Source organism: Pinus tabuliformis, chromosome 1_2 (assembly GCF_031772625.1).
Source record: "Pinus tabuliformis cultivar Carrire ecotype Pingquan chromosome 1_2, CPIR1, whole genome shotgun sequence".
Taxonomy (NCBI): Eukaryota; Viridiplantae; Streptophyta; class Pinopsida; order Pinales; family Pinaceae; genus Pinus; species Pinus tabuliformis.
In genome coordinates, this window is record NC_142298.1 from 80,798,289 (window position 1) to 80,824,902 (window position 26,614).

Below are 26,614 nucleotides of genomic sequence, written 5' to 3' on the forward strand. Positions count from 1 at the left end.
ATGTTGGATCGTGGATAAGGGGATCATTGATAAGCTAGTTAAAAATTGGGAGACTTAGACCAACTACAAACAAAAGTAAAGGAATCGAAGTGACCACACCGGTTGAGGTTCCGCTAATGGGGGTACCCTGGTTGGCACCTAGGTTACCGCCCTAGGTTCCTGCACCTGCATTGGTGCCTGACATGATGGCGGTATGAGGATGAGGGGACGCGGAATCAAAGGATGAATCAGTAGAATCAGAATCAGAATCAGAATGATGACTCGATGGAGGACTCGAATGATGAACTCTCCCTTGACGGGGATGACTGATATGGCCTAATGGGAACTAAGGGTGAAGCCCTCAAATTCGATGCGACAAATGCCTTGGAGGTGTTATGATTTCTAGACTAAGTGATAATGATAGGAAGAAAAGAGAAACAAACAGCAAGAAAACACCTAGTGCAGTGGTGCCAAGTGTAAACTAACTATTTTAATGATGTTACTCTAATGCAAGAAAACATGTCCTATCAAATAAAAATTACCTCTAGCCTATAGGTGATATGAATCCTCAAACAATCCTAAATCTATTGTTTCATATGGCCTTCCAAATAACTTCTTACTTAACATAATCTCATCCCCGCAAGCAGAGCTTTCTAGAGAAAGGTGGGGTAGAGGACCAAATTTTTCCCACAGCGAGACCTATAAGGTGTTTTCCTAAGATTGGTCACTACGGATACCTTTTTCACATGAGAGTGTTCGAGTCTTGAGCTCCTTGGAATTCAGTCACCACACAGAATTCCCTTCCATAGGTTGGGTAGCCCCGAGGAGAACTACTCGTAGGGTGACCTAGACTAACCCCCTCTGAATCGGGTTTCTTGCACACTCCATCTTTGACCATGGGATGGTGAAGGATTTTAAGCTCCATAATATGAAAACTTCTATGTCTCAATGAAAAGTGACCGATTGGTGTTATTGGAAGCCTTTCCCACCAAACCTACATACACTACAAAGTTTGTTTGGCCCTGATGCCCAAGTGGGCTTAATCTATGTGTGTTGATTTATTAAGGTGTAGTGTTTAATGTCTTGGCTTGGCGGTGTTAAACAAGCTCTCATTCTCTTAAGGTGTGAGTGTGTGTAAAATATGTGTCAAGTGCATGAGTTAATTAAGCATGTTTGATGATCCCATATGTTGCTGAAAGTAAAATGTTGAAGCACTATAAATGAATCTAAAATGACAGAAAATTAAATAGTCGATAAAGCATACACAACCCCACCCACAAGGGATATTAAGAAGCTAAGCAAGATAAGACAAACAGGCTACTCAAAGACACATAAAGAGGCCAACAAGATCTGATGTCAAGGAACTAGGATCTAAAGACCCTAATCTGTTGAAAATGGTGCAAACAAATAACAAAAATCAGAGGTGAAAATTGTTGTAAAGGACAGGTATGAAGCTCTAAGACCTAGGATGCTCAAGGGGATCCTAAGGGGGAAAAAGTAAACCCAAACTCTAAAGTGATAAAAGGTAAAATAAGCCTATGCAATAGATCTGAAGAGTAATGGATCGGATCTAGAAAACAGAGGCTAAAAATCTTGAAAACCCTGGACTCCTCACTCAGCAAATGTCTTCCTAAAAATGTGGAAGAGTACTCTAAACCCTAGGGGGCTATTTCCTTCCTCAAAGAGATAGAACAAGTGGATATAGGCCTAAGGGAGACTTATTAACACAGATGAAAACCCAAACTAGTCTGCAGACAACACTTTTAGACAAACTGTAAAAAATTTGAAAATTTTTCAAAAAAGCTGGAGAGCACTAGTACTGACCTGTTTTCAGAGCTAGCATGGTTTCTGGGCCAAAAAGTGCACTCTGGAGCACACTAAAGAGGAAAAAATGTGTGCTATATTCCTAGGAGTCTCAGTCGGCAAATCTTGGATAGATGTTGTCGTCTCCTGCTCCGCTGGTACCTGTGACCTGCAGAAAAGACCAGAAACCCTTCATAATCTGAAAATTTGACAAAATAAGGTTTAAAAATGGAAATAAAAATTGAGAGGCCTAAAAAATGGTTGGAGAAACCCTGAAATTTCTTAAACTTCAGTCACCCAGGAACGTGGTTATTAAACTAGTGGAGTCGTCATTTGTTATTATGAAAATTCCTGGAAGGTGTACCAAAAATCCTCACTTAAGTCACTAGGTGACAAATGACCCTAACAACAATTTGATGACTACTATAATTTTAGATTTGCAATACAAATGGAAAATTTGTAGTAAAAGAAAGCAAGATCTAAAATAAATAGCTGCAAAGTAATGTATCCAGAATAATGACTGAATTGGAAATACAATTTTAAATGAATAAATCTTTATTGATAACACCTGGTAAAGGAGATCTACATGTTGGTTTGTAAGTCCCCCTCTGTGGGATGGGTCCTTTGATATCTTTGATGCTTCAGAAATAGAATTCCCTCTCTCAATCATGTGAAAACCCAAACAAAAGTGAAGAACTCAAATGGGAGCTCAAGAAAATGACGATAATGTTGACGATGATAATGATCATGGTGAGGAATGAATGAAAAACCCTCTTTATATAGCAAAGCATGGAGTTAATCTCGAAAATGGAGAATAATAAAATATTATTGACCAAATTCAAATCTAACTACTTGGAATACTTTATTATATTTATTGGAGAGGGAAAAGGAATTTAAAATGGTTAAATTACTTTATTTATAAATAATTAACAAATAAAATGATTTATTAATTATTTTTCGAGAAACAAGAGAGGTGTGAAATCAAAATAACTATTAAATAGTGATTTAATAATTATTCTAATAACAAAAAGAAGGAAATTCAAATAAATAATGATCTATTTAAATATTCCTAAGGGATTTAGTCAAATGTGACAAGGAATAATTGTTAAATAATGATTTAATAATAATTCCTAGAGAAAAATCAATAAATAATTATCTATTTAATTGCTCTCATGGGGTTTTTTTTATTTAAATCAAAAAATAATTTAATAAAAGTGGCTTACTAAATTATTTTCCACACTGAAAGTGATTTTACTATGCTAAAATTAAATCCACATGGTACCTTCCCATCCATGGTATTTAGCCATGGTAATGTAACCAAAAAAAGGCTATAATAACCAGCCTCACTTTGTAAGAGGACAGATTGTCTAGCATAATGTAGCTATCCCAGTTATTTTTTTGATTTAATAGAAAGTATTTCATGTGAATTTGTTTATTGTGTGAGTTATTCTCTTTTTTCTGATGATTGATTTACTTAAATCTTGGCCCCTCCCAGGATTTCTATCAATGGTATCAAAGCAGGTTATGACCCCATAGTAATCAGGTTTTAAGGGCATTCAATGGGAGTTTTTCAGTTCTACTCATAATGCTTTTCCCTCCATTTAGAGAAGGGATCCAACAAGGTGATCGAATAAAAAAATTAAGGCATGAACTTATCATAGTGGTTCTCCTGCATCTACTTCCGGATTTGGCTCTTCGTGAATTGCCTCTTGGCATCCCACATATGATACTAATACATGATCTTGATGTTGGTCTTCTAGTTGCTCCCATTGCTCGACTGGTTAATCAAGTTGGGGTAAAATCTAGCGAGGCGAAGCATGTGTGTTGCATCTGGCAGTAGAGAGAATACTTAAATTTTCATTCTACTGCAACAAAGAAAGGAAAGTACAACATCAACACCCTACTACATCTATTCATCTAAACTATTTTATCCTCTCATGTCTTCTTCCTCCATGGCCTCGCTATGTAATCAAAATGAATATGTTGAGAATATCGATACACAGACAACCAACAGTGGCCCTCCACCGCCACCATTTGAGATACCGATAAAATGGACTCCGCAGGGAGCACTGAGCATAGAATGGGTAGAGTCCTTGGCCACGGTGTTCGATTGGTCATCCCAACACATTTCTCCCTCTGAGCTCCCGTCAGTGCTTCCCGTGTTGGTATTTTACAGTCTTGCAATATCAGCATTCAAGGTCCTCAAAAAATAGCCCAATTTCCTAGAAATCGACATCGATAGCAACTACAAAGTTATGGCGATGGGAGATCTTCAAGGCCAGTTGCACGACATTCTTAACCTGCTATACATCGTAGGGCCTCCATCTCCCAGTCAATTTTTTTCTTCAATAGAGATTATGTCAATATAGGGGCCTGGGGACTCAATATTTTTTTATTTCCCTTAGCCTGGAAGGTTCTTCTCCCTCATAGAGTATTTCTTCTCCATGGGGAATCATGAAACCAAATTCTGCATAACTTTCTATGGTTTTGAGAAGGAATTGATGTCTAAGTATGGGGATCAAGCTAGAGCTTGGAGAGTGGTTCTTGGCCCCCCTTGGGAGGGCTTGAACTTGATACCAATTGATGTAATTTGGTTAGATCCCTCTACACATCTAGGATTGTCACCAAACAAAGAAAGAGGGATTGGTTTATTATGGGGTACAAACTGTAGAGAATAATTTCTAAACAAGAACCATTTAAAGTTGATTACCAGGTCACATGAATGTCTTGATGAAAGGGAAAAATGAACTGGATTAACACGAATGGATAAAGGATACACAATTTACCATGATGTGAAATCATAAAATTTGATCAGTTTTCTTAGTGCTCCAAATTATCCACAATTTTAGGCCATCACAGAGCGTTATAATAGTCGGGGTACATATATTATATTGGAGTCACCTGATTTTTCTAATCCAAATTTTCACACATTTGAAGATGTAATGCCCCATCCCCTATGGAGCGAGATGCCCTAGGCCTTTATTAAGGCTAAGGGAAATGATGACACAATCATAACAAAAGAAGAGATTGTGTCTTTTTGTAGAGAGAATCTCTCGCACTACATGGTTCCCAAGGTTGTGGTCTTCATGACGGAGGCACTAAAGAATCCAACAAACTAAATACTTAAAAACCTGTTGATAGATCACTCCAAACATATTTCCGCAACTTCAATGTTAGCTAAAGCTTCTACACAAGGTGTCATTTGAACCAATCCAACGACATCAATACTGAAAAATCAGCCATAGTTTGACAATGATAATATATTGTCACTAAATCATGGATTTAATTAGAGATTGTTGAAAAACTCTATCCAGGGCTTTAAGGAGAGACATAGATACTATAGAATCATTTATGATTCAATCTTATCAAATAGAAAGAAAATTTGTTAAGCACAAAAAACTCAAATTAGTGGGGATTCTATTATAATCTGAAAATTGGCATAATGCCTAGTTTGTCAATGAATTTTCATATTTCCAGTTTTACATTTTCCAAAAAAAAGAGAGAGAGAAAGTAGCAAAGACTTCTGCTATTTTCGACAACCCAACTAGTATTGAAAGAATATGCTACTTCTAATTGCAAATTTAGCAATTTAAAACCTTGTCATTAACTGCTTCCCATGCTTTTACATAAGAAATTCTATATTGACTTCTCAGGAAAGCACTGGATCTAATGAAACTCAAGGCAATTGGTTTCTACAAAGTTCATATGTTTGGTTCCTCATTCAATGGGTCAGAGAAAATTGATGCCAATTCATATTGGCGTGCAATTTTAATCATTCTGGTGTGACAAGCATAGCTTCAGGTGATCAGTTTCAATCATTTTGATGTGACATGCATAATTTCAAGTTGGATGTTATCTCTAACAAAAGTTGCAGTGATATCTTCATGCCCAATATAGGGTATCTCTATCCTTAGACCCTCGTTTGTCATGGTTATGGGTCAACCACTCAAAACCCTTATCGTTGAAGTCCATTTGTTAGGTCGCACACTGTTAGTATCACAGTTGGTCATAATAATTACAGGGTATCTCTATCCTTGGATATCAATCGTCATGGTTATGGGTCATCCACAAACCCACAGTTCATTGAAGTCTATTTGCTAGGTCGCACACTATCTATATCACAATTGGCTCTACATAATTACAAGGTATCTCTATCCTTGGAACTTCACACATCACAATTATGGTTCATCCACAAACCCTCGGTTGTGGATCAACCACGCAAAACCCTTTTCTTCAATAAAACTTGGCCGTTCACAACTCACCTTCAACAAAGGCTTCTCTGGAGGGAACTTCACGTAATGGGGACCATTTCTTCCTAAAGGGGGAGGAATGGTCCGAATGGAAATTCACCCATGGTAATGTAACTAAAACTCTCCCATGGTATTATCCACCCATGGTATTTTCCCACCCATGGTATTTACCCATGGTAATGTAACCAAAAAAATGTTATAAATAACTAGCCTCCCTATGTAAGAGGACAGATTGCCCAACACAATGTAGCTATCATAGTGATTTTTCTGATTTAATAGAAACTCTTTCGTGTGGATTTGTTTATCATGTGGGTTATTCTCTTTTTTTCCAATGTTTCATTTACTTAAATCTTGGGGCCCCCTGGGATCTAGATCATCCATAAATTTTCTTTTCTTATAATGACATTGATCTTTTCCTTCATTATTGCTCCCTATAGAACATTAAACATATACGAATTAATAGATTGTTTGAAACATGTTATCTAATATTATTAAGTATATTATTAATTAAAAAAAAAAAAAAAAAAAAAAACTCATATTGAATAGTATTTTCCATTCACTTAATTCATCATTATGCAATTTTTCTATCATGATTTTATCTCTTTTGCACATAGATTAGAAATAATCTTATCAACCTTGTTCATTTTGTGGCTCTACATGACACACACCAACTAATACATATTATTTAAACTTACATATAGTTCAAACATATTAATTTTGTAAAAAAATTACAAAGAACTTTCCTTCTCTAATTTTTTTGATGTGTTGTCATTGTGTCAATCAATATTTTTGTTACTTGAGACCTTCTGAGACATTTTTTATCAATATACAACCTGTACCATTCAATATAGAAGCCATTAGATATATTTTACAAATAAATCAAATAATTTTCAGCCAAAAAAAGCTCTGGTAAACAGTGTGTTTATCTGAATAAATGCACTAGTGCATTTATAAGATTAAATACACTGGGATTTTAATTGTCCAACACTGTCATGGAAAATTAATTTTTAAAAATAATTGTAAATTAGGATGATGCAATTTATAAGGCTACACACACCGCACTGATTTAACGATGTTATTAGGAACATGTGCGGCTGGTGTGTTGTATTACACTAGGAGAAACAATGAACAGACTCAACAAAATTGAAAGTGTTATAATATACCAGTGTGTTGAGGTACTGAGATAGCCCTATTGTGTTATGTTACATAGGGTGCACCGCGAAAGATATAATCGTCTCTTAAAAATTGGATAGGGTTGACAGTGTGATTTGTACAGCTCAACACATTGGCAATGATTTAACGGTTCTCTTAGGAACATGTGCTTCAATGCATTATATTACACGAAGAGCAATGATGAACATACTAGACAGAATCAAAAGTGTTATAATTTACCAGTGTGTTGTATTACTCAGATAACATCGGTGTATTATGTTGCATATGGTGCACCGCGTAACCTATAGTCGTTTAAAAAAAATGGAGAGGGACGACAAGGTTTGGATCTAATTCACTAAGTGACTCCCCTACTTTATATTTCAAACACCCTATATATAATAAGTACACAAACTCATTAAAAATAAAGTGCCTAAATTGAAAAACCCTAATTGTGAAGTGGTAGAGAAAGTTAAACCCTAATGTGAAATTTTGCAAGAAGAAAGAAGCAAGTGTTTAAGGTAAGTATTGATTTTTTTTGTTTGTTTTTTTCTTTGATTTTAAAGTAAATTTAAATAGGAAGAGAGATCGTAAAAAAAGAAATATTAGTAAAATATATAGTAAATTTTTTATTATACACGGTTTTCATTTTTTTTTTTTTTTTTTTTTTTTTTTTTTTTTTTTTTTCTGAATTTTGAATAAATCTAACAGAAATTGTAAAATATTTTAACAATAAAATTTAAAATTCTTGCTATCCAGGGTTTTGAGTGAATCACCATACCTTTAAACTTTTGATATTTTAGTGGATACAAACTATTTTATAGCTCTAATATGATCTTCTCTTGCAAATGATCTCTTTTTTAATTATACCCTAACAAAAATTGTAAATTTTTTTATTAGTAAAATAAATAATGAAATTTAAAATTTACTATGTAGGTTTTTGAGTGAATCACCATACCTTTTAGCTTTTGATATTTTGAATAGTTCTGCTGCTCCAAAGTATTATGATGTTATTGCATAGTGTTCCTAGTATATCTCTCTTGCAAATCACTCCTTGAAATTTTGGGTAAAGTAATAAAATGGTGAATAACTTTTTACTATCTAAAAGTTTTATGAAATTAGATTTCAAAAAATTAATTGTTGCTTGTTTTTTAATTTAAAAAAAAAAAGAAGAAAAAAATGCATTTTTTTTTTTTTTAATTCGATTCCTCCTCACATCAGTGTATTCAATATTCAAGCACACCAAAGCGTTTATATGAAAAGTGCATTGACATTTCTGAGGCACCATATTTTTTCAATGTGCCAACATGATTCATTTTTTTTATTTTCGAAATCCCAAAATGATGCGATTATTATTTTTAATGCAACGATGTGGTCTATATTTAAAAGAGCACTGAGACAGTTGAATTCATTTTTATTTTCTAAATTCAGCAAACAATCGGGTACGATGTTGTTTTTTATTTAAAAGTATCAGTGTGTTTTTATGTGAAAGAACACTTATATGATAACTTATTTTTTATTTTTTCATAATGTCGGAAATTGGTGTAGGTATTATTTAAACACCCCGGTGCTTTTATTATTTAAACAAACTGGTGCAGTTTATTCTTATTAGCGCACCAGTGGGGTTTAAAAATTACTTGAAATTTTATTTTCACATAAAATGGCATATTAATCTCAAATTATCCTTCAGAGTGCATCAACATGAATTACAATAGTTCATAGTATAAATTTGATCCAGATTTGATCATTATATTGATTTTCATCCATCTCGATGCATTTGAAGTGGAAAAAGTGGAGGAAACATCTCATGGGACCATTTTTACCGGCGAGACCCAGTATGGCAAAATGGGGTCTAAAACCTTCCGAGAGAATTTTGAGGAATCATCTCATGGGACCATTTTTACCAGTGAGACCCAGTATGGGAAAATGGGGTCTAAAACCTTCCGAGAGAATTTTGAGGAATCATCTCATGGGACCATTTTTAACGGCGAGACCCAGTATGGCAAAATGGGGTCTAAAACCTTCCGAGAGAATTTTGAGGAATCAAATGATGTTTTTTGAGGGTAAAATTTTGCCACTTTAATGCATCACCTTTTCAAGTTGTTCTACACACCAAAATATTTCTAACGACGCAAGAATCACATCAATTGGAGTCTGCATGCAAAATTTATGCCAGTGAAAAGTTGACCTTCTTGTTTTGACACCTATAGTTCGAGAGGATATCTTGTCAGCCCCCATTATTCATGGAAAATGGTTTGGCCACGTGTTTTTTATGTAAAATACTCTAGAAGGGTCTATATTGTAACTCTAGTTAAGAGTTGATGTAGTCAAACTTAACCACTAGTAGGTTATAAGGTTGTGTTACAATCGTGCCATAAGGAGGAAGATGAATTCCATTCTTTTGAGAGAATTTTATTCCATAGTTGAGAAAATATAGCCAGGAGAGATAGGAGGTAGATCACACATAGAGGATCTGTGCACTGTAGAAGCCCATAGGCCATAGACATTATTCTTTGTACCTACAACCATATTTCCAAACAGAGACAAAGAGTGAAGCAGCCTTACCTTCCAGTTGGGTTTTCTTCGAAAGGGTTTCCCAGACCATATGTTGTATCTTATTTGTGTGTGAGAGCTTATTCCATCGTTCTCTATTTTTCTTCATAATTTTCATTCGCATGCATGCACTAATTATAGTTAAATTTACAAATCTAGAAGTTAATAAAACTGTAATAGTATAAAATTTCATAATTTTAATATACTATTATCAGATTTATTGTGATGAACTATCCATTGGAATATCCACAGTAGTTTACAAATCAACATTTTTTGCTTAAATTCGTCTGGTTCTTCAAAAATGGTTTCAAAACTATATTGAAATTCATATTGTGGTTACGTGGTTCTCGAGATTAATTTTATATATTTACACAAAATTTTATTTTTGATTTTTCTCAAATACAGGGACAAAATATCAATAATATCAAATGGTCAATTCTTCAACTTCCACTCATTCCATATTGTTGATCAAAGTCCTTCACAGAGTTCTCCATTTCCATCTCGAGTAAGTTCAGATTTTATTTATCTTTCGATTATCTAATTGAATTTATTTTTCTTAATCCATGTCAATTTGAATAAAAAAGTATGAAAATTATTTGTGGGATCTAGATTCAGAATCGAGTTCAGATGCATAAAATATTACTCCAAATTATTTTCAAAAACGTCAGAAGCTCTTATCAGGAGCAGCATACAACAAGCAGTTGGAAGATGAAAACGGACAACCTCTTCACCCTACTAATTGGAACATGAAATCTTCTAACCACAATCTTGGATCAATGATTGTAATAATTGTTTATTATATTGAAATTTCAACAAACCAATTTCATTTTCATGCTTACTAATATCATTAATATTGTACTAATGACGTTTAATCTTTTTTGAAATTAGGATTCTAGTGATGATAAGTGACCCACCTACCATCTTTCAGTGCACCCCACTACAACGTCAAATAGAGAGAAGGTTGCATTAAGACAAAGAATCAGAGAGGAATCATACAAAGAATGTTTGAATCAATCACCTATTCAATTCCCACTACATCCAGATTCACCAATTAGGAATGACTATAGAAATAGTAGTTCTTCATCACAAGTTGGCAATGGAGACAATCAAATGGAGGTTGGTATGGATGATTACTTACAGGATATGACTGCATGGAGGCAGTGTTCTTAGATGCATTTGATAACTATGAGCTAGGGGATGATGCTCATATCACTGATACCTTATTCTAGAGATTAAATATGTTTCCACCACCCCTCTCTTTGGACCTGGCGGCAAGTCAAATTCTACTTAGTTGGGGACAATGATGTTGTTGTACAATGTGAAAGCAAAGTTTGGCATGTTGAATGCCAGTTTCTCGAAAATATTGAGGTAATTGAGTTGTGATCAATCAATTTCCTTATATTTTGTCACACAATAAAATTTAAAAATGGTCGGTTTCATGAATGTTAAATATTGACATTGTACAATTATATTCCCCACCAACAGCAGGATATTCAAAGATAAGGTTCTTCTGAGTGACAGTGTCTTGTTGGGTAGCTGTGAAGAGGCAAAGTAGTTGTTAAAAATGTTGGGTGTTGAGTACATATCATATTATGCATGTCAAAATGATTGTATTCTATATAGAGGAGAATATGCAGACAAATAGATATGTCTGAAATGTGAGCATGGTAGGTACCATAATTCAAAATAATGGTAAATCACATGGTCCTCATAAGATATTGAGGCACATGCCTATAATCCCAAGGATTCAAAGACTCTTTCATTGCAAATAATTAGCTATGTTGCAGGGATGACATGCCTCACACAGAAGTGATTCAGGAGTTATGTGAATCCCAATAGATTCAATAGCCATGAAGCATATAGAAGATAGATGGCCTAAAAAAATCAAGGATGAAATATGAAGTCTACGACTCGGAAGAGCCATGGATCCTGTAAACACCAAAACACCAACTATTTTGTTTGGCCTGTAGTAGTGATCAATAACAGTATCCCCCCATGGTTTTCTATGAAGAATGAACATCTTATATTGGCTCTCATAGTCCCTGGTAGAAGAAAAGTGAAGAATATGGATGTCTACTTACAACCATTGGTAGATGAATTTAAGGAATTATGGGAAGGAATACATTTGTACGATGTATCAAGATCTATATCAACAGAGAGGAGTTTTCTGTTGTATGGCATATGTGCTTACATCATACATGATTATCTAGGATTAGGATTTTTCGCTAGTAAATTATATTCTTATTGATTTGTTTAGTAACAATATTGTTTTGCATATTATTTTAATTTGTTGCAATTGTTCATATATTCATGGACGCTAATGTGTCGATTTATATACAATAATTTCTCAAGTATTGTAAAAAAAGGGTATCATGGATGTAAATGTTATGGATTTTTGTAAAGGCTGGGTGGTCCATCCACCTAAGAAATCCATTGTATGACTGCTCTAGGGTATTCCTCCCAGAAGAACACCCTTATAGAAGAGAAACATATGCTTTCAATGGTAAGTGAGAGAGAACCAAAAGACCTGCAATAATGACGCTAGCTGGATGGCTTAGAGCATATGAGATAAAGAAGGAGTTTACAAAAATGTTTGATTCAAATATGGAGCCTATGTTTGATGATTTGGATTTATTCGACACCTATGTTGAGAAATTTCCCTTTGGAATGAAAAGGAAATTTGTCTTTTATGAGCTCCCATATTGGAAGCATCTTACGATTCCCCAAATACTAGATCCCATGCATATATTTAAAAATGTTTTGTCTTCTTTATCAAAAGAAAGTGACACATTCGTTGTTAGGAAAGATCTTATTTCTTCAAAAACTAAAAAGAAACACTGGCCAAGACAAGAAACTAGAGGAGAGGTTGGCCCTTCTTGGTCTTTCAAATAAAGTGATGTCCTATGCATTTTAAAGAAAGATGATATTTCTTTGGCAAAGGAACTTATAATGAATGTGAGGGTGCCTTCTTTATATCGATCTTCACTACAACATTGTTTCACTATGGATGATCGTTTGTCGGGGTTGAAATTGCTTGACTATTTGAACCTTCTAAGAGTACGTAAGTCAAAAACATGATTTATTTTTTTATGTAATGGGATATTTTATAATTAATTTTTGTATAATGTATTTTTTACTGTGTAGTAACATTATCCTCTACTCGTGCATGGGTGTGTGAACCATGACTTCCCCCAAGACCTAAGGCATGCCATATCTAGATTATATGCATTTGTACATTGGATCACATCAAAGGAGATTCATATGGCTAGAATTCCACTTTGGCGTCAAGAGATAGTTGATATTGTTTGTATGTTTATGAAAGAACTGCAATCGAGTTTCATGGAATTGTAGGTTCATTTTCCAATCCACCTAATAAATGAGGTTGAATTAGTTGGGTTCGTTTCTTGTTGGTGGATGTTCTTCTTAGAGAGGTACATGAAGAAATTGAAAGGTTTTTCTCGACAAAGAGAAAAACTTGAGGGGTCTATAGCAGAGGGTATATATCATATGAGTCTTTCTATTATGCCAGTGAGTATATCAAGTAGATTGAGAACACACCAGGTGCAGCGATTTGGGATGACAAAAGGGATGAAGACAAAAGAGAAGAGAAGCTTCTCGAAACGAATGGAAAGAGGTGCATGATAAAGATTAGGGGTAGGCTTATCATTTTTCAAATTACTACACAATAGCTATTCACACTAAAATTCATATTAATGCATATTTTGATCTCATACATACTATATATATGTTGGTTTGATTTCATTAGCGAATTTATAAATTGAATCCATCCCAAAAATTCATTATTTACAATATGGAAGTGACACAACCATGGGTCGCATTGTATGAAGAGAAGAGGAGGAAATGGGATAGTGACAGGAAAGAATTCAAACGGTTGAATGGTAGAAGTGTGCCTTATCCTGATCATTTAAAAGAAAATATGTCAATGACATGCCCTAACAGTTGGGTTGTTGATCAAGTCAGAGAGAAATACAGTGCATTTGGTCATTACCCGTGTGTTGAAGAGGATGCGCTAAACATAGGGATTGGGTGCAACAACTCGGTAATTATAATCTCTTTCTGTACAGTTTTAACTTCATATTGCACCTTTGAATTGTAACATATATATATATATATATATATATATATATATATATATATATATATATATTATTTTTAATTATGTTTGGGTTATTAAACACATGACCTGTGATTTTTCACTTTTGTATAGGTGCATTTGTTCCCATCTATGTGGTCATATGGACATCATTTTCGCACGGAGGATGTTGATGATGGATACAGTGCATAATATTGTGGAGTGGAAGTCAAGTTTGACCAATCTTGTCGTGCTAGCCACCGCGATCAAAAGCTGTTGCATGGGAAATTAGGTTATTGTTGGAAAGATACAAGAGATCATTCAAGTGGAATTCTTTTCATTCCAATGTGTTATTTTTAGGTGCTAGTGGTGGGACACCTTTTGATGAGAATAATGTAAAGGAAGATCGAGATAATGGGCTGATATCTATCAACTCTAGAAAGATGTGGCATGAATCTAGGGAGCTTTATGTTTTCCCATAGCACTGCAACCAGTTGTTTTTTTAATCAGATGTGTTAGATAGGGATTAGTGGTTTGTATTAAGACATGACCCTAGATCAAAACATGTTTTTGAGAACAATAATGTTATCATGCCAAGCGTCGAGGAAGATAATCAAGGTGATGACAATGGAGAGTGATATGTACTTGTGTTATTTCATCATTTATACTATTGTTGTATGTTTTTTTTCATTATTTCTCATTTCCAATTGTTGTTGCTCCCTCTACTAACATCTTTGCTACATGATTGACATATAAAATACATCAGCCTCATACATAAAATACATTTATTTTTCATTAAATGAAAAATGTATTCATTAATATGGAAACATAAATTTCAATTAAAAATAAAAATACAAATTTATTAGTGCACTAAAAACATAGTCATGCACCGGCTTTGGTGCTTTATAAAACACAACTGCACCGTAGACGGTGGGCACATACCTATGACGCATTGTTTTTGGTCCACAAATTTAAATTTTTGTAGCAGTGTGTCACACATATGCACCGGTGCGCACATATAACATTTTCACACCAAGAAAGAATGTTCACGTAATCGAACGCATCGATATATAGCTAAATTTTGAAATATTATTTAGGCAGTGCATTGGGTAACTATGATAGCACCGGTGTGATCAAAACATATTGAACACACCACATTTGTGATAGTGATTAAGAGGCATTTGTTTGAGTTTCAAATAGACTTGGTGATGCATTTTTGTTTCCTGTTTAGATTATGTAAACTAAATATCTATTTTTATGTATTTATAACTAAACTATTTAAAATAGGCATGTCTTTATCATTATGAACATGATATAATATTAGCTAGGAGAATTGTGAAAAACATGAATTTTAGTGAATATCTCGTCATAATTTAACTCATATTTATTAGTTAAATTTAAACCAGTACAATAACAAATAAAGAACCAAAATAGTATCAAAATGTTTATCTTTATTACTAGGAAAAAAATTGATTTGCCTCTTTAAGGAAGAACTTCCAATAGAGCAAATCCCCAACTACAAGTAACTTGATTGGAAGCCTTATTTTATATTTCCTTATCCTCATCCTTAGAGAGAGAAATTTTTAATTTAAATTGGTAAGAGTTGCTATAAAGATTAAATTTAAATTGCTTGAAAATCTCATAACTTTAGTAATAAGATAAGTTTAATAAAAATAGAATTTCTTAAGTTGTATTAAATCTAAATTAATTGCACCGAGAGGTGCTCTACAGCTAACTATGGGAGAGAACATAATGTTACAGATAAAAATAGTAAAATAATAATTGAAATTAACAAATTAAAAATAATAATAAGAAAAAAATTTAATGTCGGCCATAATTACAATACTTCAATTTACACCTTAATCTTATGTAACTTTATATAGAGATATAATGTAACCGGAAGTAAAAATAATTATTTAGCTTTTATCATGAGGAAGAAATGTAATGAGCAAAAAAATGTAATTTACTTTTTACTACAAGGAAAAATGTAATTTTTTTCACATGACAAGAGACTGTATTATTGATATGGCATTATGTGTAATTCATTCTATGTTCCATTTACATGTGAGATTTAAAACAAAAATATATTTATAACAAAATATATTTTACTAACAACCATAAGCAAAATATTTCAATGTCCATATTAAATAACATAATTTTATAGACACTTTATATAGAGAAAAATAAAATAATTTAAATTGAAATTTTTCTTATATTTTCACTTTAGTGAGAAATATTGAGAGAATTTGTATTCCATTAATAGTTGCTTTCTAATTCAATGTATGAGAGATATTTGTAAAATTTTCAATGTTTAATATGGATTTGATATGTAATATTAATTTAAAAAATAGTAATAATAAAAATAATTAAATGTATACATAGAGGAAAAAAATATGAGGGGGCATATTTTAACATTTTAATATGGAGAATGTGAATTATAAATAAAATATTTCAATGTCAACTACATATATATTAATATACTAGCTTCCTAGATCCACCAAGCGCCTAGAGGGATCAAATCTCTTTTCACTCAAAGATGTTTGCATCTCAAGAGATTTGATCCCTCTCAACGCTTGGTAGATCTAGAGTTAAGATGGATCTAGGCTGCAGGTTGTAAAAAAATTCTAACTTAAGTTTTTTAAATTTAACAATAGATTGAATTTTATAAACCAATATTGAATTAGTTAAATTGTGTTTTTGAATAATTTATTATTAATAATATTTTATATTAAAAATTGAATGAGTTACTCATTTTCGTCTTTTTAAGAAAAAAACTAAATTATTTTACTTTTGATTATTTTATCGTTGTGAGTATTGAAATATTTTACTAATTTAGATTGAATAGCAATGAACTATCTAAGCAATAGAAAAATATTTATCATAATTTTACAATCATAGTTTCAACCATACTAAACTTTGTAATTTATAAAATTATCTTTGCATTTTTTTAAAGCAAGTCATTTTACATGCAATTTCATATATAAAAGTTTGATATAAATTCACCAATACCTAATCTATAATAAACATTATGTCATAAAAATAAACATCATGATAATAATCATCTTACAAACATAAACATCATCTAAGATACATATTCGAATTCACTACCATCATCTAATTAGATACACTTTTAGTAGCACATATAAACGACATTAACTAGCACATAAATATAATAATATAATAGGGCATCATCATCATGATCACATCTAACAAAACACAAATATTGTAATCTAACATCATCACCACACACATCCTCAAATTAATATAAATCTCATGTCAAATAATTGCTATCATGTACACATCTATCTGCAAGCACATTAAATGAACATATCTAACATGACCTAACAATATGCACATCATAACTAACATATAAATTGAGTACATAAACATGAACAAAAAAATCATATATATATATATATATATATATATATATATATATATATATATATAACAGTCAAATAACTACATCATGAAGTCAAATAAGTGCAATCAAATATCTGATACAACAGACATAGTAGTGCATGTAGCCTGGTTTGCAGTAGAAGACAATGGATGGTCAACTACTACTTGATCAAGTACATATGTTGAACTCAAATGAGGTGGAGGACTAAGAGGTGGCTAGTCTGCAGTAGAAGGACAGTGTTGGTCTACGTGAGAAGGTGGTCGATCTGCTCTCTCAGGAGAAACATATAGCACATCCTCTAGCTCTGGAATCTCGACATCATCAGGCAACTAACGAGCAAGTGTACTACTAGAAGGATCACTAACACCCTGGCGGCCATGATCTGATGGGGTGGCACCACTAGAAGCATCATCATCACCATCCCCATGATCATCACCCTCATCATCATCATAACCACCCTCATCTAATGGATGTGATGTTACATGATGTCATGCATCCCTCGTCACTGCTAGTAAAGTACTAGCTTCAATAACATGTCACATAAGAGACATCAAATCCTATGAATAGGTCCTATAGAGATCCACTAACATCGGATATGTGTTGATATCTCGATTCCTCACAGAGCAGACTCCCTGTCGAACCAAAAATCTAGCCAATCTATCATAGTAGTCCATCCAAAATCACATAATAGTCCTCTGTTCTCGAATGCCCACGCCCCCCTCGGGATGTACCTCACCCTCATCCTCTTGGGCCTCACTCATCTCCTCATCTCCTCCATCAAGCGATGGGGGAGGAGGCATGTCCCCATCATATGAGCTGATGTATACAAAATATATAATATACAAAAATAATTATACAATTTCATTAAAAAATTTAATAAAACAAGTTAAAGAATGTGTTAGAATAAATTTTATTCTAATTCATTAAAATAAGAAAATGAAACTAGATTAATTTAAAGAAAACATTAATATTACCTCTATCATCTGGAGGCTCAACCACTGTGAAGAATATGTTGGGACACCCTCTCCAATCAATCCTTGTGTACGGATACCCCAACACGACAAATGCATGGTCATCCACACTGGGCGCCAGTGCCTCATCCGAAATCTTGGCCAGAAAATCCAACATATCCCTCTTGCAAATCATCTGCCCCCACATGTGCATCTAGGCCTCAGTGATCGTCTTAGGAGGGCGACAATCAAATGTGAGCCTCATCTCTGGAAACCTCTAAAAAAATAAGCAAAAAATCTTAGAATAAAAATGGAATGTCTTCCTCCCTTATCTCAACAATGCACAACATTTATCTAAAGTTGTGCAAAATTTCCTAAAAATGGCAAACCATCTTATGCAACGTGGCGCCTGAATCAAAGAATACACATAATACAAAAGATGGAAATTAATGCACTTCCCATCACCACAAGAATGTGTAATGATGCTAACTAATAATGAGAGGCACCTATCCTACTCTATGTTATCACTCCTCTGGATCTCCAAGGCTGAGGAAGAGTCCAACTAAGATAACCACAGACCAAGGAAAATTTTAGGGGCTAATATTCGCAAGTGGGCTAGTTTTCTATACTTTTTCCCAAACAAATATTCACCAATTTCCTTCTTTTTCTAAAAATAATTCGCCCAAGATTTATAGTATGAGATAATTTTACCTTAAAATCGCCAAGATGTTATATAGACTAATATAATATAATCATAAATTTAGATATTTTTACAAAAAAATCTTCAAACATTTTACAATTTTTCTATTAGAGATTACTAAGATTCGCCAAGGTTTCTAAACTTTCAAATATATATATCCATCCTTAAAATTTTCCCTACCACAGCCCAACCTTTTGACTTGGTAGCTACCCCTACCAAGTCGGAGAGGGCTCTCTCCAAAGCATCATAGCCAAGAGGGCTGGAGAGACTAGGTTTTTAGGCTAGATATAGTAGCTTAGGGGGTTGTTTGATTTGATTTTGATTGGGGTAGTCACTGGATGAGTGAATTAGGTCAGAGAGTGAACTAGGTCAGGGTAAAAGAGAATCAGAATTGCAGACATCTGATGGGGCAAGGTAGGAAAGTTAATTTAACACTTGGTAGTATAGTGATGAGATGGTTTAGACTAGTGAGGTGCTTAAAAGAGCATGAGATCATGAATTCTTTTAACACTGAAGAAATGAAACAATCTATGATGATTTTCCCAAAACAAAGCATACATGATGAATTTTGCTTATCACAACTTGAAAATCAAACATACTTAGAGTGATATGAATCATGGAAGGTACAAAAAATTCATAAATATGAAACTAAAGAAGAAACAATGTCAAAATACCATGCCATAGGAATCCCACCAAAATAGTTGCAACTCATCCAATATATTCCATGCCAAAGTCTGAAACACTAATACAATATCCAATGGAGTCCAACCTGTAGAATGACTGAAAAATTACATGACATAGGCCTCAAATCAACTCATCCTAGCCTCAGGGATCGAATCCATGAGAGGAGGAGTAGTTACAACAAAAACTGAACTAATAGCTAGAGTGTAGGGTGGTTAAAGTGACTCATCCCTAACTTAAGCAAACTAATTCATTACAAGTCATGTAGGCCATTTACCTAATGTATTTACCCTAGGTAACAGTAAAAAAACATAATAATTACATAATACTTATCAATTACATGAGTAAAACATCAATTTCCCATAGGTGAAAATCAATTTGGAGAGAAACAGTGAAAATCGGGGCTAACTGTCAAACGCGCAGCGCCAGTGTCAAACTTGTAGCGTCATCTTCAATTTGACTTTTAATTACCTTCCTGATGTCCAAAAATAGACCAAGATATCTCATTGGAAATCTTATCCTATCTAGTTTCTAAAACTGCCCATGGTTTTTAAAATGGGCTTGATTTTCCCCTCAAAAATTGCAATCTCCAAAGACTACTCAAACGCACAGCGCCTAGTCCACAAAAGAGGTAGAAACATGATTTCTAGGTGGTTTTTTGCCTTTTTTCACTCATTGGTTTTGCCTTCCAGGGATGGAAACATGGTTTTCCTAACTATCTTGGTCCTTTTGAATCCAATGGTGATGGCCATTCCTCCAAAAAGTGGCGCTGCTCATTTGACCAAAGTGGTGATATAGAAATTGCCTTAAAAAGACAAAAAATACTAGATGACAAAAATTAAGCCAAAGGTCTTCAAAATTGTTTGAGAAGCTGATGTCTACGGTGGCTAGGCATGGAGTGAGGCCTCAACAAGTATGTCAAGCTTATTTTTCTCCTCATGGTGGTTTAGGGTTTCAATTCTTTCCCTAGCAGTTTTGAACTTTTCCCTTGCTATTTGGTTTCTTTGGAAATAGTACTTTGCCATCTTTATTTGAATGTCAGTGTCTCTTTTGGCTTTGTCTAAGACAATTTCAAGATGAGTGTTCACCTTCTCGAGCCAATTTCCCCTATTCTCATTTACCATTTTAGCTAATTTTTCATTTAGGGTGAGCTCATTAACTAGTTCAGACTCCTTTTCCTTTTCTAGCACCAAAGCTCTCTTTAGGCCTCTAGTCATCAGCCTTATTCTTGGCACCTGTTCTTCTAGATGGTCACTATATTCTCCATATGACTCATTAAGTAAGGCCTTAGTATTTTTAGCCTCTTTCTTTTCCTTGATGAGCTGAATCTCCATAAGCTCATGTTTGACCTCAAACTATTTGTTTTCTTTCTCATAGAATGAAATAATGTATTTGGCCCTTTGCAAGTTGACTTGGAGCTCTCCTAAGAGTGCATTCTTCTCTTTGATGACAATGGCTATGTTTTCACTGTCATCATTTTCACTTAGGTCAACTAAGTGAAAATCTTGCTCTGTCTCATGGAGGTCCTCCTGTTGCTGTTGGATCTCTGCCTTTGTCACCTTTTCCTTACCCTTCTATACCTACTTTGCTGATGAAGAAGGCAAGGCCCCTCCCACAATATGTGGGACAAACACTTGCATATGCCCTCTCTGAAAGGTATGTGTCAAGGTACCCAAACCAACCCTTTTAGGTTTGTTGATCTCACCATGCTCAATGTGCTCTTGCTCTCTGCCTTCATCTCTGCTAGGTGAATGAAATAGGCTCATGAAATGGCAATGATGGAGGTGATGGTATGGCTAACTCATCAGATGAAGATGAATGATGTATGGGCTGAGATTGAGGAATGGAGGTGGATGTATGAGATGATGAAGGGATGCTTTGGACATTCTGAGTGGGTGCATGAGTGAATATGGGATTAGCTATGAAAGTGCTCCATGAAATATTGAGTTCCTTGAGATGGTAAAGGACTATGATTTTGATGAGGGAATGATGAAATAGGCTCTTCATTTGATCTTTGTACTTCCTCTTTTGGTCAATGTAGGCCATATTCTCAACTCCTGAAAAGATAGTAGGGTATATTGAGCATTTTTACCCTACTGAAATGCATTAAAATCCGGATATGATAAGAATAGATCCTGGAGAATCTACCTTCACATGAGAAATACTTCATGATAATCTTCATCATTGGGGCATATCTGTCAAGGAGGTGTGAAAAAGGAAAATAGCCCCTTCTTTCATTTATGTATCTTGGTTTCATGTAAGGCTCATAATAATGCCTCTCCAAATCACCCTATTTAAACCACTTTTCCCCAACATCTGGAATCCCAATGGTAGCTGATATATTGGCAGTAGACAAAGTGAAAGTTATGCCTACAAGAGTAACCTGGTTGTCTTGAAGTTTAGTAATACAGAGCGTAGTCAACTGAGGATGATGTTGGATTGCCTACACTTGTTCACAAAAATCATAACAACCTAGCCATTTGAAGGATGTCACAGTCATAGGGGATGCTAGGAGTTCCCTAAGATCTGTGGTCTCAAACCTGTGTATCTGTCCTCCTTTGTGTGGCCTCCTCTGTTCCCTGTCTTCTTCTCTATCTATTTCCTCTTCCTCACTATGTGTTCTATATTTCTCCTCTGCCATGTTGTTTAGTATCAAACCCTATGGAGGTGTAAGGTAAGTGGAATGTAGTTTTTAAGGAATAGTAAATGGGGAAGGGTAAATAGGAAGATGATGGGTGTAGGGGTATATGTATTTGAAGAGGGATATAGGGTAGTGGTATGATAGTTTGGGGATGGGGGAAATCGTTTGCAATAGAGGGGTTTGGGAGCCTAGGTAGTGTGGTATCACCTAGGACTTAGGGTTTTGAGGATAAAGGTTTAGGGAGTATCTGGGATATAAAGATTTAGGGAAAGGGAAGGAGGGTGAAGGGAAATGTATAAAGGGGAATGAGAGTGCAAGGGTAGTGTTGGGGGGAAATCTAGGGTTTAGATATAGGATTAAACACCAAATATTCAATAAACCTATCAAGCACTTAGGAATTAACTTGAGGAGGAGGAAAAGCACATGCTTCAGCTGCTACTTACTTGTTTTAAGGTTGAGAATGCTTTGGAGGAGCTGAGGAGGTAGCTGAAGTGTTGTTGGATAAACGCGCAGTGCCAGCACAGAGTGCGCAACGCCTCAGCCAAATGTGCAACGCCTTTAGGGAATGCACAACACCTTAAGGAAACATGCAGTGCCGGCCAAACGCATAGCGCCAGAAGAGAACATGCATCTCCTGAAGGAAACACATAGCACATGCCCTGTTTCTGCTAAATTTGCCCAGAACTGTGAAAAAACTCTCTTGGGGTTTGCTCAATGAGTGCTAGGAGGAAAATGGAGGTGAGTTTGAAGGCAAGAAGTCCTTTATGGGTGAGTTATTTTGATCTTCTGCTTTTCAAACCCACTTTCTAATGTTTCATTTGATCCCTTTCTAATGCTTCATTTGACCCCTTTTTGACCTCTTTGCAAATTTGTTTTATGACTTTTTCTTTTGTAGGTGGATGATGTTGAAGCTTTGGCAATCTTCACTTTGATTTTTGTTTGGATGATATTGGCAATGGATGTTGAGTAAACAGCTAAAATAGTGACTTATTACATATGATAAACATAAAATTACATAAATAAAATAAAAATTATTACATCTCTCTTTTGAAATAAAATTACAAACTGGAATGAAATTCTTGCTTAAAATCAAATTTGGAACTTTAGCAATCATGGTTACATGCTTTTAAACCCTTATTTGACTGAAAAAGGGATATTATTTGCTTCTCTCTCAGACTTTTTTGGCCTTATGCAATGATATGATGTTTTATTGGACCTTGGAAAATGAAACCTAAGTGACCTAATGGGACTTTGAATGACTGAACTCCAAGTGGACTTGACTGACATAAAACATGATGAAATGAGTTTTTATAGTCAATGTATGCTCAGCAAGACACATGAAGGTGGGCCAGCAAATATAAATTTTTGAGAGAGGATTGTGATTTTTTATTTTGGGCTACCATCAGTGAGTAAATTTTTACATGATGACCTAGGTGGAATGATAAAAATTTCAAATGGGACACTAATATGATATAAAATAGGAGTTTTGATCATTGATGGCAGTATGCAAATACTGACTCTAACATCGGCCTTATTTAGGGATGGCAGCTCCTTGGAGGTGCCAAGAACACCGTAGACCAAGTAGCCTAACCATATGGGCCAATATGGTCAAAAAACTCAAACTGGAATGCATGAGTAAATTCTCACAACTCAAATAACTCAAACTGACTCAAGACTGACTCAAAACTAACTCAAAACTAACTTACATGACTAAGGATTGAATACTGTAAATGGCATAAAATCAGTGAAGCTCCATGGCCTTCACTTCTAGCTCCAAACTCCATTGATCTTCTACTTCACACTTGCGGAAAATTTAAAATGTATGTAAAATGAAACCAGGACAATTCAGAAAAGATAAAGCTTCAAGAGCCTACCATTGACTAGTCCTCCTAAGCATGGTTATCCATTCATCTTGTCAATAAGAAAGCATTTTGTCCCTGGAAAGCTGAAATCTAATAAGGGCCTTTCCATAAGTTCTTAAATTTTCCATGCTTACCCTTGTCTTCGTTTCTGGCATCCCAACGAAGTACCACATCTCCAATTTTGAAATCATCTTCCTTTGTTTTCTAGTCATAGATCCTCTTTATTCTCTCATGAAGCTTGGAGGTGTTTTGAAATACCTCATCCCGTGTCTACTCTAAGTGAATCATTTGATTGATCCGGCGTTGAATATCATTCTCTTCACTTCTCGCTTCTTGTAATAATTTCATGACTGGGACTGCTAAAGATGTAGGAAAAACAGTATCTACTCCATACACAATCTGAAAAGGGGAAAGCCCAAGAGATTTCTTACTACTCACCCGATCTGCCCACAATGCATTGATTATCTTTTTGTGCCAATTCTTTTTTTTAGCCTCCAACAGTTTCTTGGTGATATTGATTAAGGATTTATTGGAGGACTTCGCCAAACCATTTCCTTGTGGATAGTATGTTGTAGAATGCCCCAACCTTATGTTGTATTTATCACAAAACTCAATCATCTTTTTGGACTTGAATGATGTTGCGTTGTTTGTGATAATCTTATTATGACAACCAAAACGAGACAACATGTTAGTTTCTAAAAACTGAATGATAGTTGAATCTTTTTCTTGCCTGGTTGGGATCGCTTCGATCCACTTAGTAAAGTAGTTTGTAGTTGTCAATATCCACTTGTGTTGTGCGGATGATGATGGATTGATCTCGCCTATGAAATCTAGGCCCCACTGCTGAAAAGGTGCATTAACTGATATTGGTTGTAGAGGCAAAAGGAGAAGCTTTCTTTTACCTTGGAAAACTTGACACTCATGACAACTCATCACTGCTTTATAGATATATGCAAAAGGTGTAGGCCAATATTAACCCGCTCTCAGTACTTTGTTGGCCATGGTCTTCCAGTACAAGTGGCCCCCACAATCTCCTTTGTGGAAGTCATTTATTACTTCTTTGGACTCATCTTCGATCAAATAGTTCAACAACACACCTCCAGGATCTTTCCAATAAAGTGCACTATCCATGATACAATATTTGGAAGCCTTCAAATTCAATGCCCTGCTCTTAGCCTTAGACATGCCTAGAGGGGGATTTAGACGCTGAAGTACATAAATAATATCATAATATCATGGAGATGATAGAAATATTTCTGATACCTGAATGAGATCTACCTCTTCTTGATTGTCAGATAATGTTGCTACAAGGTTGATGTCTAGAGCATGAAGGTTTGACTCGGCCATGAGTCAAGCTAAGCCTTGAACCTTGACCAGCTTTGTAGGCTTGATCTCAAGATCATATTCTAATAATTATACTATCCATCTACCTCTTCTACCTTCCGGGTCATTCTGCACAAGAACATCTTTTACCGCTGCATTAAGCACATAAGCAAGAGTATGCGAATGTAAAATATAAACTCTGAAATCTTTGATTGATTTTACCAAGGCCAAGGCCTGTTTCTCAATGATGTTGTACTTAAGGGTTGCATCACTGATGTTGCGACTGAAAAATGAAATTGGCAGCTCAATTTTATCCTTTTTTGCATGAGTATTGTTTCCATGGTATGTTTAGAAGTAAATGAAAATATAATAAAATCATCAGTATAATTAGGACTAATCAAAATAGGGTCAGTGGTTAAGGAAAGCTTCACCGCATGAAAGGACTTGCCGGCTTCTTCGGACCATTTCACCTCATTATCCTTTTACAACTTTTTGGTCATTTCTCTAAGATTTTCAACCAAATTAGGCATAAATTTGTGTAAGAAATTCATCTTACCATTAAATTCTTGGATTTCCTTTTTGTTGCGAGGAAAATCAATTTGCTGAATGGCTTCTACTTGTGAAGGTTCAAGCTGGATGTCGTCTTTCGAAATGATGTGGCCGAGAAGTTTACCTTCCTCCATAGCAAACATACTTTTCTTTGGATTGAGAGAGATCCTGAACTTTCTACACTTCTGAAAAATGACTCTTAAATGATGCAAATGTTTGTCATCTGAATGTGAAAATATAGTTACATCATCTAAATATACAACCAAGAAAACATATTTTTCATCTGAAAAGGTTATGTCCATGGCACATTGAAAAATGGCCCCTGCATTTTTGAGACCAAATGGCATCTTTGCATATTTGAATGTGCCCCAAGGTGTGGTGAATGTCGTCTTGGCCTGATCATCTTCATGCACTAAAACTTGATTGTAATCGGAGTAGCCATCCAAAAGTGACAGCCGGGAAGCGCCCACAACTCTCTGAAGGATATGGTCCATTTTTGGAAGTGGGTAATTATCTTTCAAAGACACTTTGTTAAAGTTTCTGAAGTCTATGCAGGGCCTTATCTCCCCAGTCTTCTTTCTCGCTGGAACTAGATTTGATATCTAGTCGGAAAATTTGATGGCAATAATGATGCCCACCTTGTAAAGTATATTAACTTCTTTCTCTATGGAAGGCAAC

The 26,614-nt window shown here is 34.8% G+C and overlaps 1 pseudogene; it reads left to right on the top strand.

Moving 5' to 3' along the window:
* Positions 1 to 3,719: 3,719 nt before the first annotated feature.
* Positions 3,720 to 26,614, top strand: part of LOC149204526 (serine/threonine-protein phosphatase 7 pseudogene) — a 77,774-nt pseudogene continuing 54,879 nt past the window's right edge.